General features: G+C 38.3%; 1 protein-coding gene and 1 long non-coding RNA gene across 2 annotated transcripts in view; one reads left to right on the forward strand and one right to left on the reverse strand.

The window, feature by feature from the left end:
• The window catches only part of LOC138442865 (putative uncharacterized protein encoded by LINC00612), a 132555-nt gene that overhangs the window by 3374 nt on the left and 108996 nt on the right, over nucleotides 1-20185 (reverse strand). The window lies entirely within an intron of this gene.
• Nucleotides 74-19937, forward strand: LOC138442316 (uncharacterized). The gene is made up of 3 exons (XR_011257637.1): nucleotides 74-324; nucleotides 6941-7011; nucleotides 18901-19937. It is a non-coding gene; the product is annotated as an uncharacterized lncRNA (long non-coding RNA).

The raw sequence follows: 20185 nt of genomic DNA on the forward strand, positions 1-20185 counted from the left end.
CTCCTTTGAGCTCAGAAACACCACTACCAGGTGGGCGGCGATTGGCTCTTCGAAGCCTGAGTCTCAGCTGCGTGTGATGGGGCCTTCCCCAGTTTTCTCAGTTTTAGTAATTCTCTCTCCTCTGCTTCCTCAGGCCCAGGAGTGGTGGCTGCTTCCTGGCGTTACTACCTGCGGCACTCTAGCCTACTTTAGTGCAGTGGTTTTAAAACTTGATACGTTAGACTCCCTTGGAGGGCTTTGAAAGCCCACTGCCAGGGTTTCTGATTCAGTAAGCCACAACTGGGGCTTGGAGTCTGAGAATTTGCTCTTCTAACAAGTTTCCAGGTAATGCTTATGATGCTGGTATTTTTTTACCTCTTTTGACTATCACTGCCTTCCTGTTTTTGCCTTTCCTGTTCTTCAATGCCTGCTTAACAATTCTTTGTATTAACTTATCTTTGTTAAAATAATTGGTATAGTTTCTCTCTTTCCACTAGCCCCTAATTTGGTCACAAAAGAAAAACTATGTCACAGCGACACAGTTGTAATTATAATTTATTAAACCTAATCTCTTTTAGGTGTGATGATTCAAATTAGTAATTATTTACTGAACATATACTTGCTCATAGTAGGTGCAAGATAGAAAATTACTCGTGTTTAAAAAGAAGACTTTGGGTATAGCCTTTCATATAATAAGTAAGTATTAAAAGCTACTAAGTAGCCTGTCTAGGCCAGAAAATAGTTAATTAACTTAACCTGAGACACACTTTGAACACAAGAATCAGTCTTAGATTCCTTTAGTAGAAACCAAAACTTAATCATTTCAGTAATCAATAAATAACTAAAAATATTTTTTCATTTAAAAATGCATTATTTTTTATTCTACATAATAGTTTACATACATAAGGAAAAAATGAACAAAATCTAACTTTTATGTGCAATAGTCAGACAAAATGATTTTCAGTGTTTCACTGAAGTGTTTCACTTTAAGGCAGTGTTTTCCCATATAACAGTAATTTATGTTGAGTACAGAGTATCATTGATGTAATGAAAAAATGAGACTCAATGGGGCATCATTGTTAAATGTATATAAGTTTAAGCCAGAATTATTTTTGAGTTAATTTATACATACAATAAATTACTTTTGGATTTTAATTTCTACCAAAAAAAGAATGAGAAAAACAAAATGTTGTTGAGATATTTGGAGAGTTCAAATCTAGGCTCCCAACACTTAAACTGAATGACCTTGATCAAACTACTTCAGTTTCCTGAGCTTCAGTTTTCTAATCCATAAAATGGGATTTATATGAATCCTTTTTGATATTGATAATATACTTGTGAATTATAATTTGTTAACCTTTCCTTATTTTTTGTATTTTAACTTCTAAGTTATATTTTCCTTCACTGATATGCTGTGATCAATTTTATGTTTCTTAGCTTCTCATACTTTTTAGTGTGTCCCATGATAATACACTATATTAAAAAAGAAAAACAAAGATCTTGGTCTTACTTGCGATTAAGGCTTTCTTTTCTTTAGGACAGAACTCAGAGTTCTTGACTTAGTTTGCCGTTCTTCTGGTCCCTCAACTTCCTCTTCTACTCCAGTGTCTATCACTGCTGGTATCATTTTGGCTCTTTTATTTCTTTTTTTATTTAGCTTTTTTCTTTTTTACCACCTCTAATTTCTTTTAATCTAAGCACTTATTGTACTTTGGGGTTTTCTGTTGTTACTGAAGCTTTTTAAAACTTTTTCAGTATATTTGTGGTTTTAGTACCAAGTGAGTACCCTAATCTAAAACGATTCTTTCTGAAGATTCACTTTAAATTCTTCTACAAACTGTTTGTGGGTTTTTCAGGGGAAGAAGTAGGTGTTGCAATGCTCAGTTAACTCCTCAAGGCCAGGGGGAGAGGCAGCAGTCTGAGATCTGGGGAGCAGCTAGGGGGACGGGGACTAGAGATGGGAGGCCAGAAAGACTGGCCTGGGGGTGCTGTGGCTGCAGCAGCCTGCTGCTTCTTATTCTTTTTTTTAATATGAAAAATTTCAAACACAAAATTAGAGAAAATAGTACTGCTGCTGCTGCTGCCGCTAAGTCGCTTCAGTCATGTCCGACTCTGTGCGACCCCATAGACGACAGTCCACCAGGCTCCCCCGTCCCTGGGATTCTCCAGGCAAGAACACGGGAGTGGGTTGCCATTTCCTTCTCCAATGCAGGAAAGCGAAAAGAGAAAGTGAAGTCGCACAGTCGTGTCTGACTCTTAGTGACCCCATGGACGACAGCCTACCAGGCTCCTCTGTCCATGGGATTTTCCAGGCAAGAGTACTGAAGTGGGGTGCCACTGCCTTCTCTGAGAGAAAATAGTACAATGAATCCCTAAGTACCTATCAACCAGATAAAATAATTGCTAAAAATCTGCCACCTTACTGAAGCATTTCTTAATCTGGGCAATCTGAAGGAGAAGAAAAAAGTAAAGTCACTAGAAAAATGCCTAAAAGTGGCATATCTTCACAAAATAAAGTTCTGTGGAAACATCAATGATATTCAGCAAAGAACTGGATAAAGGTTCAAATAACCCTAGAGGAAAGACACTTAGAGACATGGAAAAGCAAACAGGCAGCACTCTTAAATCACTGACATTATAGTCAATCTCACTACAGTGTTTTCTGTATCAGTAAATATCTGTTGAATACATGGGGAGAATTTATCTTGTGGCTGGCAAGCATTAGAGCAATATCTTGATAGACTTTCTACCTGCTCCACTTCTTGCCAAACAAAAAGATGTCCTTATTTTTTCCAAAGTATTATTTATAATTGTAATCTCAAAGCAATTATAGATTTTTATGGAATTATCAGTATGTTTTGTTGTGGATATTATTAAGATCCACTTACTCTTTCCTTAATCCAGTCCAAACCTTAATCCAGTTCATATTCTTTATCTGAGGAAAACCCCATCTATAGCTTCAGAGATGACAAGTCTAAGAGTAATCCCCTGCCCTTTATGAGAAGCTGGCCTTGGAAAGGGCATGTGATCTACTTTGTAATGATGACTTTTGAGTGTCTTCTGGGGAAAATTCTTTCAAGCTCTTCTGATTCAACTTTGGAAAGTGATTCTTAACACTTTAGGAGAAATAGAAGAACTATTTCTCCACAGATAGACCTTAAGTAAAGAGAATTTATTATATTTGAATTAGCTTTCTATTGCTGCCATATGAAATTAGTACAAACTTAGTGATTTAAAATGACACAAATATATCACTTTTTTCTAACCTGTTTTGCAGGTGAGAAGTCAAAATTGGCAGGCTTGTTTCTTTCTGGAGGCTCAAGTAGAGAATCCATTTCTCTACTTTTTCTAGTTGCTAGAGGCTGTCCATCTTGCTTGGCTCCTAGTCCCCTTCCTCCACCTTTAAATCCAGCCACACTGTAACTCTCAGACCATCCCTCTGTAGTTAACTTTTCCCTCTGACAGGGGAAGGTTTTCTGTTTTTAAGGACCCATGTGATTAAGTTTAGTTCACTTTGATAATCCAGGTTCATTTTCCCATCTCAAAGTCCTTAAATTTGATCATATCTACAAAATCTTTTTTGCCATGTAAGATATCATATTCATAGGTACTAAGGATTAAGATGTGGACATCTTTGAGGGGGAAGAAACCATTATTCTACCCACTTCAGTATTTAATTTTAAAATTATTTCTTTATATATCTACTTCCTGTCACTATCTGCGATAAGAAGGGTAAGGTCATTGAAGATAAGAACCATATAAGTTCGAAGAAGAGCACTTATTATACTGCATTGTGCCTGGCCCTTAGCAGGATCATAAGAAGTATTTGTTGAATGAACAATAGATATATTCTATAATAATGACATGTTAGGCAAAAAGCTCCTCAAAAATAAAAACAAAATTTACAAACAACATCAATTATTTTATTTCCCCATAAGTACATCTGTGAATTTGTTCAAATATGTATAAATAAATTTGAGAGAGATTGTAAGATATGGTAGCTGTTAGCTAAAATTTACATGCTTAGTTCAATTGCTAAACAACTGTATTTTAAGAGCAGAGGCTAATATGAACAGATGAGTTCTTAAGTCCCTGGCTTGCTCCGAGGTCTACAATTCTCAGAGTAATGCGGTGGTGGTATCACTAGCGGCGCAGCAGAACAGCGAGCGCTCAGTGCCTATGAGGCACGCACTGTGCTCTAGGCGCGTTTTCTTGTTTCGTCTTTCCAAGAGGCTGGGAGGGAGGCACTATTATTTTCCGCATTTGCAGATAAGGAAACTAAGTTTCAGAGGAGTTAAATGTTGGCCATTGACTTATATTAGTAATTGAAGGAGCTATGATATGAACTCCGACATTCTTACTCCAGAGACCACACCAGTAATCCCTATGTTATACTCTCTCCAGATATTGTATTATTAATAGCTAACAGCTGTGTAATGTAAGCTTTCAGAGAAATTTTACATATTTGATCTCTGAAAAAAGAAAAACTATGTAAACATATTTTCATTTTTCACAGAAAGAGTACATTTAACACAGTGAAATGAACATCAATATCTTTCTGTGCTTTACATCTTTTTCCAGTTTATAGCATACCTGAAGGTGAATTTTATCAAGCATAAAATTGCTCAAATTTTAATTTGTCTTATGTAACAATTTAAACAAGGAAAAGCTATTTGCAGCAGTTTAGTAAATCTTTTTATAGTCCATTCAGTATTGACTAGAATTCAGATTCAAATGTGAAAAAAAGAGACTCCAAGCAAGAATGAGGAGATATGCTTGGCAGAGTTGCAATAAGGCAAAAACCCAAACCAACCAAATACACACTCACACACACAAAACACTTCACACATAAAACATACCAATATGAAAATGTAGATGGCATTTCCTCCCGTTCTAAAATTAATCACTTTGTGTCTTTGCCAAATTTTATTCTTTGTATGTGAGGTCCCAATGGAAGAACATTTATCAAATGACAGTTTACTTCATGATCATATATTAGCACAGACCACGACATGCACATTGAATAGTGATGGTATTATTTTGTCCATAATTAATGACATAGTAGCATTATAACTGACTGAAAATCTCTTAAAAATATGCAGAATTAGAGATGAGAAATTAAAGGTGAGCCCTGAAATAATCATAGGATTTTTGAGAGCAAAGGATCTTTAAAGGTAATTAAAGTCTCTTACTTCAGAAACAAGAAATAAGAGGTTAAATCACACAGCTTTATTAACCAAAAACATAGACTTTGGAGACAAGCAGGACGGATTCAAATCTTTCTCTGTCATGTTTACGAGGCAAATTACTTAAGCACTGACTCTCAGTTTCCCCAGGTATAAAAGGAGCTTATCACTATCTACCTCATAAAGTATGTTAATAAAATGAGGAAACAGATAAACTTTAGAATACATACAATCATCACTCAATGTATGGTAACTAATATTATTACTACATTTTTGGTAGAAATTATGTCTTGTGATTTTTTTTTTTACTTCTGTTTTCTTTCTACTGTAACATGCTGCCTAATACCTTAGTGATCATCTTTCTTGTGATAATTAAATTCAGCTGTATTTTTCTTCATGTGTTATGACAACTTAATTATACAGAAGTTGAGGTGGGATGTTTTCTATGGCACATCCTTATCTATGGAACAATCTGTGCACATCAGTATGGCAGAATCTGCTTGTTCACTTTAAGAAGAGTACAAGCTACATTCTGTAAACAGGTTTTCACGGACTGGGTAACAATTCAAGATTCACTTTCAACTGTTTTTTCCTGAGTGTAATATTGGAAGTCTGCTGGTTTTGCCTGTCTGGTTTTTATTCTACTTTCTTCTATTGGTACCATCTTGATTTAACTTTGGGAAAACCCTCCCCCACCCACTCTTGGTTCCTGTATTCTGGTGGAATGTGTGCCCACTCCCAAGTTCCAGGCCTGGTCACTCAGAACATTTCATTTCCTTGAGCACATGATTAGTTACGGAATGAGCATATAACCCAAGACAGGCCAATGAAAGTTCTACCTAAGACATTTGCTGCATCTACTGATAAACAGGCATTCCCCATTCCCCCCTCCCCAACTGGTAACGGTTAGCTGCTAAGGTGTAGAGCATCTTATTACAACGAGGAGGAAGCTTGCTATGAATGAAGTCAATATAAAATAAAGCCAAGAAATGACATAGTGGATATTGTTTGAATACTTGAATCCAACTAGGGCATCTATCTCTGTTTTTTGTTTTGTTTTTTAAAAATAACATGAGCCAATAAATTCCTATTTTGCAAAATCTAGTAAAAGTTGAATTTCTGTCCCTTGGAACCGAAAGTTCTGACTACAGATGATGATGATGATGATGGTAAAAGTAGCAATAGCTACCATTATTAATAGTAATAGTGACAGCTACTACCAGGCTTCCCTGGTAGTCCAGTGGTTAAACTTCCACCCTTCCAACGCAGGGAGCATGAGTTCAATCCCTGGTTGGGGAACTAAGATTAGGCATGCCTCATGGCATTTCAAAGAAAAGAGAAGGAGCAATAGCTTCCATTAACTGAATGTTTACTATATGCTAGATACTGTGCTAAGTGCTTTATATTCATTGTGCTATTTAATCATTATTTATTATAATAAGTATTACTGGCTAATTTCAAAGCCCTGTGTTCTTAATCATAGTGCTCAAGAACTTCCTCATTAATTTGGGTTTTATTGTTACTAGCAATAATTAACATGAAGAATGTATTAGTAATATTAAAAAATAATAATTGGGTTAGGCAAGTAGAAAATTTTAAATAACTTCTTGAAAGTTTTTAAAAATTACACAAGAATAAACCAACAAAACACTGTAAAGCAATTTTCCTCCAGTTAAAGATAAATAAATAAAAATGGGTAAATGGTGATTGTATTCAGATAACACAAAAGAATAAAGAGTAAAGACTAAGCTGCTGATTTTTTCTTGCTACTTTAGGCTAACTTTCCTGAGCTGTCCAGCAGAGCCAGCCCCAATAACCCGAGTCCATGGAAATCATACCTGAGAAGGTAAACTGATAAATGCACAGTGAGCAAAAGGGGAATGATTTTCGGATGAAGTGAAGTGAAAGCTGCTCAGCTGTGTCTGACTCTGCGACCAGGTCAGAATACTGGAGTGGGCAGCTATTCCCTTTTCCAGCGGATCTTCCCAGGCCTGAACCCAGGTCTCCTGCATTGCAGGAGGATTCTTTACCGGCCAAGCCAGTAGGGAAACCCAGAAGGTTTCCCCTAACTGGGAACTGAATCCAGGCCACGGTAGTGAGAGTGCCAAATCCTAACCACTAGACCAATAGCACATAGGAACCTGTGAACTGAGGCTTATTACGTGAATGAAGAAATGAACGAGTGAATGAACAACTCCTAAATCTTGCTGCAGCCTCTTCTCCTTTCAACTGTTTTTTCAACTCTAGGGATTCCCTGCTCTCCAAAAGTAGAATGTGCCTATGAAACCTTTGGTAAACTGAAGTGGTGTAAAACAAAGAAGCGTATCTTAGGGCACATCTTGGTATTAATAACAGATACACAAAACAAACTGAGAAACAGCACAGATGCCCACAGACACAATTCAGAGCGCTGGTGGCCTGATGCTGAGTGTACTTCCTGAGGAAGGAGCCTGGCGTGGTCACTCTAGCTACTTGGGATGTGCGCTGCCTCTCTAACAGTTCACTACAAAAAAAACCTGAATGCTGTTTTTGCTTTAAACTTTTTTTTTTCTTAGAAAAAATCCTCTTTGGATTTCTTTGCTCATCAAAAACAGGTATCAACTTTCACAACAGTGAAGTGGTGCAAAGCAAATTTTTGGAAACAGGGAGTACCTGTATGTACTCCCACTAACTTCTTTTCAACTTTACAGGGATTGTACTTCACTTTTCTCCTTCAGCTTGAGTTCAATGACCCAAATCTCTTTAAAATTTAAAACTCCACTGTCTCACGGGGAAACCCTAATCTTGGAGTAAAAATTATTTTCTATGTCTATACCTGAGTACCTGTGGTGCTGGAGAAAGTTATACCATAGGGTACCAACAGTTTATGACAACCCTAAACAGATTTTCAAGTACATTCCTATTTCATTTCTCTGCTGAACTTTTTTTTTTTAATCTCTACACAGCGCTATTTCAGATCTCTTTTAAAAATCTTCAACTGCCTCCTACTCCTCTTTTTCTCCCTCTCCTCTAGCAAATTGCTTGACCTCCTATTTCTCAGGAAAGAGAGAAGTCAGAAGAATTTCCTTACCTTTGTGATACTAAATGTATCAGCTACCAAAGTTTATGTCCATCTTTTCTTCTCTTTCATTACAAATAAAGAAATAAGGAAGTATTCCCTTCCATTACCCCTCTGTCTCATATATATTCAGTCTTTCCCTCTGTTGGCTCCTTCTCATCAGTATTTAGACATGCTTAGATTTTCCTCCATTAATGCCACTAGCTCTGCCTGGCCTTTTTTTCTTCATAACCAAACTGAAACAATTCACTCTGCTTGTTTCCATTTTTTCATCTTTGTCAGGAATTGTGAAGGGGCTGGTGTTTTACCCCAGCAGTTCCCAGCCTTTTTGGCACCAGGGACTGGTTTCACAGACAGTTTTTCCATGGACCAGGGCTGGGGTGGGGGAAGGGATGGTCCAGGATGATCACGCACACTGTATTACTGTGCGCTGTATTCCTAGTTTGTGGCGATCTCAGGATATTCTGCCTTGACTTTAGGGTTAGGGTTGAAGCTCGTATGGCATCTAATGCCACTGCTGATCTGATGGGGGCGGCGCTCAGGTGATAATGCAGATGGGGAGCAGCTGTAAACACAGATGAAGCTTCACTCACTTGCCCTCCGCTCACCTCCTCTTTTGAGGCCTGGGACTGGGGACTCCTGTTTTATCCTACAAGTTAGGATCCCTGGCTTGGCGTCAGGGATATTGGTACCAGACACAAGTCTCCTGGGTCAGAGATAAATGACTTCACTGCTCATGCCACAAGCAGCAGCCTGAGTTTCATGTTGACGTTGGTTCTCTTTAAGTCCCACAGGGGCGCACCCTTCGATAGCTCAGCTGGTAGAGCGGAGGACTCTAAGTCCCCCAGGGTGACAGAGTGGCCAAGCGGATGCTGCATGCAGCGTGTCTCTGTCACAGCTGAGGGACTCTGAGCTTAGGGAACTCTCACCTTTTATAATGGGCTGTAAGCAAATCCGCCTGACGTTTGTCCCGGGGGAGACATCATCTTTATTACACTGGGTGGCAAACAATCTGTCCTCTACTCTGAAAGGAGACACTATTCTTATCTTCCAAGTCTGTTCATTTAGCAAACCTCTTTGAAAAACAGTCCTTAACAAAAGTTCTCAACGCAAGAAACCCATGGAGAATTGCTCCTAACAATTTTCCAATCAGACTTCAACTTCTGTTGGCTTCTGTTCTTTTACACCACCAAAATAGCTCTTGTAGAGATTACCAATAAACTGCCATATCAATACATTAAGAGATCTGTTAGGCGGCATTCCCTGGCAGTCCAGTGGTTAGGATTGTGTGCTTTCACTGCCGGGGGCTCAGGTTCAGTCCCTGGTCAGGCAACTAGAATCCGACAAGTTGTGCAGCACGGCCAACAACAACAACAAAAAAACCCCCAGAAAAACAGAAAAAAGGTTTTCAGTTCTCATTTGATTCAACTTCTAAGCAGAATTACATCTACTTCTGCTTCACTATGCTAAAGCCTTTGACTGTGCATCAAAACAAACTGTGGAAAATTCTGAAAGAGATGGGAATACCAGACCACCTTACCTGTCTCCTGAGAAATTTGTATGCAGGTCAAGAAGCGACAGTTAGAACTGGACATGGAACAATGGACTGGCTCAAAATTGGGAAAGGAGTTATGTCAAGGCTGTATATTGTCACCCTGCTTATTTAATTTATATACAGAGTACATTATGTGAAATGCTGGGCTGGATGAAGCATAAGCTGTAATCAAGATTAGTGGGAGAAATATCAATAACATCATATATACAGATGACACCACCCTTATGGCAGAAAGCAAAGAGGAACTAAAGAGCTTCTTGATGAAGGTAAAAGAGGAGAGTGAAAAAGCTGTCTCAAAACTCAATATTCACAAACCTAAGATCAGGGCATCTGGTCCCATCACTTCATGGCAAATAGATGGGGAACAAATGGAAACAGTGACAGACTATTTTCTTGGGCTCCAAAATCACTGCAGATGGTGACTGCAGCCATGAAATTAACATGCTTGCTTCTTGGAAGAAAAGCTATGACTAACCTAGACAGCATATTAAAAAGCAGAGATATTACTTTGCCAACAAAGGTCCATATAGTCAAAGCTATGGTTTTTCCAATAGCCATGTATGGATGTGAGAGGTGGACTATAAAGAAAGCTGAGTGCTGAAGAATTGATGCTTTTGAACTGTGGTGTTGGAGAAGACTCTTGAGAGTCCCTTGGACAGCAAGGAGATCAAGTCAGTCAATTCTAAGTGAAATCAATCTTGAATATTTATTGGAAGGACTGAGGCTAAAACTGAAATTCCAATACTCTGGCCACCTGATGCGAAGAGCCAACTCATTAGAAAAGACCCTGATGCTGGGAAAGATTGAAGGCAGGAGGAGAAGGGGACAACGGAGAACAAGATGGTTGGATGGCATCACTGTCTCAACTGACTTGAATTTGAGCAAACTCCGGGAAACAATGCAGGACAAGAAAGCCTGGTATGCTGCAGTCCGCAGGGTCGCAAAGAATCAGATACGACTGAGTGACTGAACAGCAACAACTTTTTCTTTTCTTCTGAATTATACGGTATTATATTCTCCTGGTTCTATTTTTCTCTCTCTGGCCATGCTTTTCTCAGTCTGCTTTGTGAGTTCACCATCCTCAACCTAGCTATTAAATATCAATCCTCAACATCTGGTCTTAAGCTTTCATCTCTTTTCTCTCCGTATTTTCTTCCCAAATAAGCTCATTCAAATTTTACAGTTTCAATTACCACCAGTACTCAGTTACTTAAACATTATATCCAGCTCAGACCTTTCTTCTGCACTCTAAAACCATATATTCCACTGCCTTCTCAACATTTACACTTGGATATCTTGAATATGGGCTTCCCAGGTGGCGCTAGTGGTAAAGAACCCACCTGCCAATGTAGGAGACCTAAGAGATGCAGGTTTGATCCCTAGGTTGGGAGGATCCCCTGGAGGAGGGCATGGCAACCCACTCCAGTATTCTTGTCTAGAGAATCCCCATAGACAGAGGAGCCTGGCAGGCTACAGTCCACATGGTCGCAAAGACTCACTGAAACAACTTGTAGGACAACAGCACTTATCTTGAATATACTTCAATATTCAACACATCCAAGGCCACACCTGATTTTCCTCCTCAAAACTGGTCTTCATTCAATGAACAGATCCTCAGGAATAAAATCTATCCTTAATTTCGACAAGTCAGAAACTCAAGAATGATCTGCAAAGCCTTCTTTTTCCTAATATCCTGTATCCAATTTATCAATGGGTTCTGTTGATTTTAAATCCTAAATATTTCAGGCATTTATAGTTTTCTAATCTTTCTTCTGTGTGGACTGGTACATAGCCTGCCTTCTTAACACCTTCCTTTCTGGTTCTTTCTACCCCTTCCTACGGATATGAGCTACTAGTTGGTGTCATTTCCTCACTCCAATACAACTTGATTCCCACCTTTGTATTTTGTGCTGATATTGTCAAATATATTTCAGTATGTGATAGGCTCAACAATATAATCACCTATGTATCTTGCGCAATCGCCCCTTTAAATCCGTCAAGAGGACATGTGCTGTTATGCTGTCCTTTGCAATCCTCTACACTTGCCTCTGCCAATCCTTTTCCCTGCGTGTGTAGACTCAAGGCACTGTCACCACCAACTGCCTTCACCCTTACAGCTCCCTTTAGATGCTCCTGTCAGATAGGTGCTTTGGGAAAACTTGTTTTTATCCGGGAACGTGTTTCACTTTTATTTTTGGAAGATCATTTTGTTGGATATAGGACTGTGAACAGGTGTTTACTCTCAGCACTTTTAGTGTGTTGTCCTATTGCCTTCTGTCCTTCAAGTTTCTGATGAGCAGTTGACTTGATCTTACTGGGGTTTCCTTGAATGTGATGAGTTGTTCTTCCTTTGCCGCTTTCAAGACTTTCTCATGCTCTTTCAACATTTTGACCGTAATGTGTCTGGATTTCATTGTTATTTCTTGTGTGTGTAGCTTAATGCTTTTCATTAAGTTTAAAAAAAATTTAAGCCATTATATCTTAGAATATTTCTTACATTCTTTTTAATTACTTTATTAGTCTTATCATTTTTAATGTAATTTTTGGCCATGTTACACGGCATGTGGGATCTCAGTTCCCTGACCAGGGATCAAACCTGCTCCCCCTGCTTTGGGAGCACGGAGTATTAACCACTTGACCACCAGGGAAGTCCCGAGTATTTCTTATATTCTATAGAATATTTCTGTCTCTTCTCTTCTAATATTCCTATTATTTGTATACTGATGTGTTTAATCATGTTCCACAATTCTCTGAGGCTCTGTTCATTTTTTTCTATTCTTTTTTCTCTCCATTCTTCAGGTTGCATAATTTCTGTTGCTCTACTTCAAATTCACTGATTTTTATCTTCTGCCTATTCAATTGGGCTACTGTACTTTCAACTAAAAAGCCTCTTGATGAAAGTGAAAGAGGAGAATGAAAAAGTTGGCTTAAAGCTCAACATTCAGAAAACGAAGATCATGGCATCTGATCCCATCACTTCATGGGAAATAGATGGGAAAACAGTGGAAACAGTGGCTGGCTTTATTTTTTTGGGCTCCAAAATCACTGCAGATGGTGATTGCAGGCATGAAATTCAAAGACGCTTACTCCTTGGAGGGAAAGTTATGACCAATCTAGATAGTATATTCAAAAACAGAGACATTACTTTGCCAATTAAGGTCTGACTAGTCAAGGCTATAGTTTTTCCAGTGGTCATGTATAGATGTGAGAGTTGGACTGTGAAGAAAGTTGAACGCTGAAGAATTGATGTTTTTGAAATGTGGTGTTGGAGAAGACTCTGAACTATAACAGCAGTTTCCAATACAGCCAGTGGTGAATAAAAATAATGGCTAAAGAACCATAAGCACAACCTTTAACCAATAAATGGCTATACTACCCCAGGGGCAGCCTTTAGGTAATGAGAGTAAAATATGAAAACAAGGGAGAAAACATGAATAGGAACATCAGAGGCTGCACACTGCAAAGGACTAGACTGCTGAATTAGTTCAGCCGAGTCACTAAACGAATAAGCAAACCACTATCACCACTGCCTCCAGAGTAGTGGCAGGGGTCAGTATCTAATGCTGCAAAAATATATCAGCAATGTTCAATTATTGAAAAAAGATTATGAACCATGGTAAAAAAACAGGAAAATACGATCCATCAATAGGAAAAAGAAATCAGACAATAGAAAATGTTTTTGATGGGGCCCAGTGATATATACTTAGCAGACAAAGACTTCAAAACAGCCATTATAATATACAACAAACTAAAGGAAACATGCTTAAAGAACTAAAGTATGATGACAGTGTCTCATCAAGTAGAAAATATTGAGATAAATTGTTTTTCTTCTTAATTAAAGGGTAATTCTGGAGTTGAAAATACAGTTCAGTTCAGTTGCTCAGTCGTGTCCGACTCTTTGCGACCCCATGAATCGCAGCATGCCAGGCCTCCCTGTCCATCACCAACTCCCGGAGTTCACCCAAACTCATGTCCATCGACTCAGTGATGCCATCCAGCCTCTCATCCTCTGTCGTCCCCTTCTCCTCCTGCCCTCAATCCCTCCCAGCATCAAGGTCTTTTCCAATGAGTCAACTCTTCGCGTGAGGTGGCCAAAGTACTGGTTTCAGCTTCAGCATCAGTCCTTCCAATGGACACCCAGGACTGATCTCCTTCAGAATGGACTGGCTGGATCTCCTTACTTCTTTGCCCTACATTCAGCCAGGGACTGGTAGTGTGGAGGTGCCTACACTTACTACTCGTGAGAGGGTACAGCCTTGGGCATGTATACAATTTTCCAGACTACTGCCAGTGATTGTGAAATCTCTGAGCCTTGCTTCCTAGGAGTTGTCCCTGGGTCAGCGTAGTATACTGTTCAGTCAGTGTTTGGTCACAGGTTGTAATTAAGCCCCTTGTTCTTACTGAGGCTTCTGCCCTATGTTGGTGGGTCTGTGTGCAGCTTAGAGAATGCTTTCAAGTCTGCCCCACATCCTGCTGTAATGCTCCCAAGTAGACGCAGCCTCGCGCCTGCACACTTGCCTTCCTGATCCTCACAGGTGACTATGAGCCCAAGAGGGTTCTTCATGGCCAACTCTCCATGGCTCTTTCTGCAAAACTTCTGGCTGCTCTGTTGTTTTCATGTATTATGGGGCTACCAGACTCTTTTCAATTGCGCTTCAGCAAGATCTGTACTGTTTTCAACACCACCATTAGGCATGGAGTTCTCCACTCTTTCTTCTCAATGCAGTCAGTCATCTTAGGCAGACCCAAAGACCTCTCTATTTTTACTATCTGCCTTTTCCCTGGGCAGAACACCTGCACCACTACACTAGAGCTGGGGGCAGAGACTCTGTTTTCCTAGAGTGACAGTCCTGCTCTGTAGCAGGCACTGAGGGTGGGGAGCCGCTCTTGGTCTTGGCTTGCTTCTCTCGGTGTGGAACCTCTGCTCTGTAGTGATGTGGGGCAGGGTAACTGGGCCTCAGTGTTCTCAGCTGCTGTTCTTAGGGTGGGGATTGCTTGGGGGAAGGGAGATTTGGAATAGACTTCAGCCACATTGACCTGGAACAGATTTCCTCTAACAGGAAACTGAGACAGGAGGGGGGAAGGGATCAGAAGCCCTACCCTTCCAGGGTGAAACTACAGCCCTAGACTGAGAGTTAGGGGGACAGGGGAACCTCATCTTCTTGGCTACACATGCTGGGGATGGAGCTTCTGTAACATAGCACTGTGATAGGGAGGTAATGGATTAGGTTGTGGCTCAGAAATACTTACTGTTCTTACCTAGATTTGGTAAATTTATTTATTTTAATTGGAGGTTAATTACTTTACAATATTGTGTTGGTTTTGCCATACATCAACATGAATCCGCCACAGGTATACATGTGTTCCCCATCCTGAACCCCCCTCCCTCCCCGTACTATCCCTCTGGGTCATCTCAGTGCACCAGCCCCAAGCCTCCAGTATCATGCATCGAACCTGAACTGGCGATTCATTTCATATATGATATTATACATGTTTCAATGCCATTCTCCCAAATCATCCCACCCTCTCCCTCTCCCACAGAGTCCGAAAGAAACTAAAAAAATATAGAAAACTAGAAAACACTGGTGAAAGAAATCAAAGAGGACACTAACAGATGGAGAAATATACCATGTTCATGGATAGGAAGAATTAATATAGTGAAAATGAGTATACTACCCAAAGCATTCTATAGATTCAATGCAATCCCTATCAAGCTACCAGCGGTATTTTTCATAGAGCTAGAACAAATAATTTCACAATTTGTATGGAAATACAAAAAACCTCGAATAGCCAAAGCAATCTTGAGAAAGAAGAATGGAAGTGGAGGAATCAACCTGCCTGACTTCAGACTACACTACAAAGCCACAGTCATCAAGACAGTATGGTACTGGCACAAAGACAGAAATATAGATCAATGGAACAAAATAGAAAGCCTACAGATAAATCCATGCACCTACGGACACCTTATCTTTGACAAAGGAGGCAAGAATATACAATGGATTAAAGACAATCTCTTTAACAAGTGGTGCTGGGAAAACTGGTCAACCACTTGTAAAAGAATGAAACTAGAACACTTTCTAACACCATAAACAAAAATAAACTCAAAATGGATTAAAAATCTAAATGTAAGACCAGAAACTATAAAACTCCTAGAGAAGAACATAGGCAAAACACTCTCTGACATACATCACAGCAGGATCCTCTATGATCCACCTCCCAGAATAATTTTCTCCTCTTAAACTGTCATTTTGCTGGGACAAAGTCTGCTGAATTTCTTACTCCATTTTTCTGGAAGTCCTACCATGGTTGTTTCTGGACATTAATTACTTCTGATGGTGTATTGAAGGATAATTCCTGTAAGGATAAGCCAGGGGTCCTGGGTAGTACTCAGCAAGGTTTCTGGAATTTGCTGTAGGACGTTGAGCACTCTGAAGAGTGTTTACTTTTCACATATGCTGTGATAGTCAAATTCTGGGTATAAAAGCTCAACTTTTGAAGTTCCCATTTAATCATATGGTCCCACTAACACTTTATTTTTTTTAAAAAGGACTTAAAAAAAAACTAAATATTTACTTATGCATAAAGCCTAAATGAATAAAAAACAATGGCTTTCTTGTTCTTTCTCATTTCCTCTCATATCAACCATTAAAGAGGCAGTTTTCCTTCTTTACTCAGCAGAGTCTAGCAAATATTTTAGCTGGTAATTAATTAATTTAAAAAATTAAGCCTAAGGAAAGTTAACTGGAAATTCAAATCTCAGAATAGTCTTGCTTTTCCCATTACTTGCTTCCAATACATTAAATTTTATACCCTAAGTCTGTTTTTTAAAGTAATTTTTACCATAGTAAAATACTTTGTTCTTTGTTATCAGTATTTATAACCCTCTGGAAAAGCTTGTAAGAGATGCAGAAATGTCAGAAGTAAATCAAGAATGCTTTGTGAGCATTAAAATCATTTCCTCTTTTCTAACTCCCCATATTATTAATAAATCTTTACAGCCCAGAAAGAAAAAAGTAAACAAAGAAATAAACATATTAATATATGTAAGAACAAATAAGACTATCTTAAGCTATCAAGTTTATTCAATAAAACATTTAAACTTATTTTACTTTCCAAACACTTCTGCTTTGAGAACCAATTCAATAAAATTTTCCTGATACCTAAAATGTATTAGATAAATAAGACTGTATCCTTAACTCCAAGAAGCTAACAATTCAGCAAAAAGGTTAATATTTATATAAAAATAAGTAGATTTTTAAGGCAAAGTATGATGTATTTAAGAGTTGCAAAATGCTTGGCATTTAGATAACAAAAGGTCAATTTAGTAAAAAAAAAATTAAATCAGGAGAACTGGCAAAAAAAAGTGGCTACAATGTTTTCAAATATTTAGATGATTTCTTTAAAAATGACATAAGCATGTTTAACTGCTTTTGTCCTATTATATAACAGAAAAACAGAATAGTGGTTTATAGCACTAATGTACTATAAACTGACTCCATGGTTAAAACATCTTTACCTCAGCATTTAGTTACCTGAAGAGACTCATTTTTCCCCTCTTTATTCCTTTTCATCTCAAAGGCTGGCCCTCTGTGGAGATGCTCTGATACATATGCCTTAAACACAATAAATAATGCTTAAATGAAGTTTTTAATGAATTTCACAACATATTATTAATTTTTAAAGCCCTAATATTTATTGAATATCTATTATGTGTTGGGTAGTATTTTAAGCACTTCAATCTTCAAAATATAAAGAAAATTGAATAAAGATTATATAATTTAGTCAAGATCACCTAATAACTGGTAGAGTGAACACACATGTTCAGACAGTCTGCCCTAAACCCCATGTTCTAAAGCCCTACACTGTAAGCTCTCTTATAAATAAATATAAAATCACTCTTGTAATCACTCACATTCTATTTGTTTTAATGCAACAGTTTTAACAGCAGTTCAAAGTTATACTTGTCTTGGTTAATTTATATTCAACAAAAATAATGTCATTTAAAAATAGCTTTGACTAGTTTACATTTGACTCACTGTACAATATAGCAACTGGTCTTCATCGTGATAAAATTTGACTAAGATTTAAAATTTTTCTTTCTTTAAAACTAAAAACCACACCAACATCAAATTCTTAATTCCACCACTTGAGAGAAACATGTATTTTGTTTGGACAGAAAATAAACACCTTTTCTTTCCCCTTGAAATGTTCTTGTTCTCACAGTATGAACAATGAATTTCTAATACAGTAGAATGTGCTCCAATGATCACAGAAAGGCTACCTTTCTAAATAAAATGATTTTTGATTGATTATAATTAAGGAGAGGCAAAATGAAGGATCAAGAACAACAATGGAAACAAGCTGGAAGTCAGTTTCAGAGGGATTTTAGACTGAAAGGGCTTCCCTGTGGCTCAGCTGGTAAAGAATCTGCCTGCAATGCAGGAGACCTAGGTTCGATCCCCGGGTTGGGAAGATCCCCTGGAGAAGAGAAAGGCTACCCACTCCAGTATTCTGGCCTGGAGAATTCCATGGACTGTGTAGTCCACGGGGTCGCAAAGAGTCGGACACGACTGAGTAACCTTCACTTTCACTCAGCCTGAAAAGTCTCCCCCTCCAAAATATCAGAATTTGGTTTCTCTCAATCCACCTCACCATCTTACTAGACCTCTGAAAGTAGCCATAAAATTTAAAAGCCTCCGGATTACTTCTAGATTTTGCCATTTACTTTCCCCTTGCGGAACCCACAGTCTACATTCAACCACAAATTCATAGCTACATGTTCTTCCACGCTCTTGGATTTCCAGCAACCTCCAGTCTCCCTGCTCCTTCTAAGCTGCTAAGTGGTGGTGGTGTTAGTAAAACTGTGCTCAGATGCCTCCTTACAAAATCATGTTGCCTCAGCATCTTGGTACTCCTACACAAGTGCAGGGTGTCACCTCTTGGTAACTACCCGTCCAATTCCAAGTATTTATTGTTCCGAATCTTTCCTAGTCTGTCATTCCTTCTTAGAGGTGTTGCTATTTATTTTTAAGGTTAAACAAGATTCATAATTCCAAATGTTTGCATCCATAAATTTAAAGACAAAAATGGATTTATACTGTAACGTACTTTAATTCCTAAAGCAAAAGAAGCAATATGGAGATCCTGATTGAAACTGGAACATTTGTGCATCAGGCAAGTCACACTTCCTTCCAAGACAAAATCAAGAAAGGCAAAGACATTACAAAATCAAAGACACTTGTCAGAATCTGAAGCACTAAGTAGGTGAGGGCTGATTCTTAAAACCACTGGGTCCATTGTTGTTGTCCAGTTGCTTGACCATACCTATTGAAAGACTCATCAACATTTATGACTTTGGGAATGCCCCTTTTTAAAATTAAATTTTATCATAGGAGTTTTAAGTTTGTTCCTAGGCTTAAGGAAGTATATATCTTTATGAAAGTTTGAAAATTCTACTTGCTTATGCTATTACATATCTCTTCCGTATTATATGTAAAGAGTTGAAGATAAATATGGCTGCTACGTATACTAAAACTAGGCAAAAATATGGACCATTCTTGTTAGAATTAAGTTTCCTCTTTCCTCTATGGTTAGCTTTTTATCATTAATTTTTTACTAAGATCTATAATGGGATTTCTGTCTTACAGAAAATCTAAGAGTACTTATGAATGGGACAATTTTTTAAAAAGCTATGAAAATGCCACTCACATAATAATGTTTGTGAGTAGTTTATTGTGTTCTGTATAATAACAGCTTCTTGTTTTATATACTGCACTTTTGTCTGATTCAGAGACTTGGCTGATATTTTTTCCTTGCATTCTGAAATAACCACTTCTGTGCAGTTTCTTATGAAATGTAATAAATGTCTATTGCATTATCAATCAACCATTTGCACTAAGTGGTGAAAAATGTAACTGCTTCTCCTTATTTATGACACTAAAGAATTTGTAGGAATCTATTCTAGTAAACATAAGTATGTGGGTTTACAAGATTTCTTATGGAAAACATTTTTTTTGAAAAATAGTATATCTACATAAGCTACCTTATTTTGTAATGAAGTGTATTACTTATTTTAGTCTTGGGTAAATAGTAATATAATGAAAACGACAGGTTTTCTGCCTACTGTAATAAAGCCTGTAGTCATGTTCTAAAATTACAATCCTCTCCTCTCGGCCTGTTTTGTACCTGCGTTTTATGCAAGACGTGCTGTGCCCTACTTGCGGCAAGCCTGCACAGACGTGAAAGATTTGCCAGACCAACAGCTGCTTACTTTCAGGAAACCACACTCTCGTTCCTGGTGTGTGTCACGTCCTCCCTGAGTACCACTAATCTTTGATTACTAAACCCCAACTCTCATAATTCACAGTCCTTGACTCGCAGAATAATCTGGCTTGCAAAATAAATCCT

This window comes from Ovis canadensis, chromosome 6 (genome assembly GCF_042477335.2).
Source record: "Ovis canadensis isolate MfBH-ARS-UI-01 breed Bighorn chromosome 6, ARS-UI_OviCan_v2, whole genome shotgun sequence".
NCBI classification, from domain to species: domain Eukaryota; kingdom Metazoa; phylum Chordata; class Mammalia; order Artiodactyla; family Bovidae; genus Ovis; species Ovis canadensis.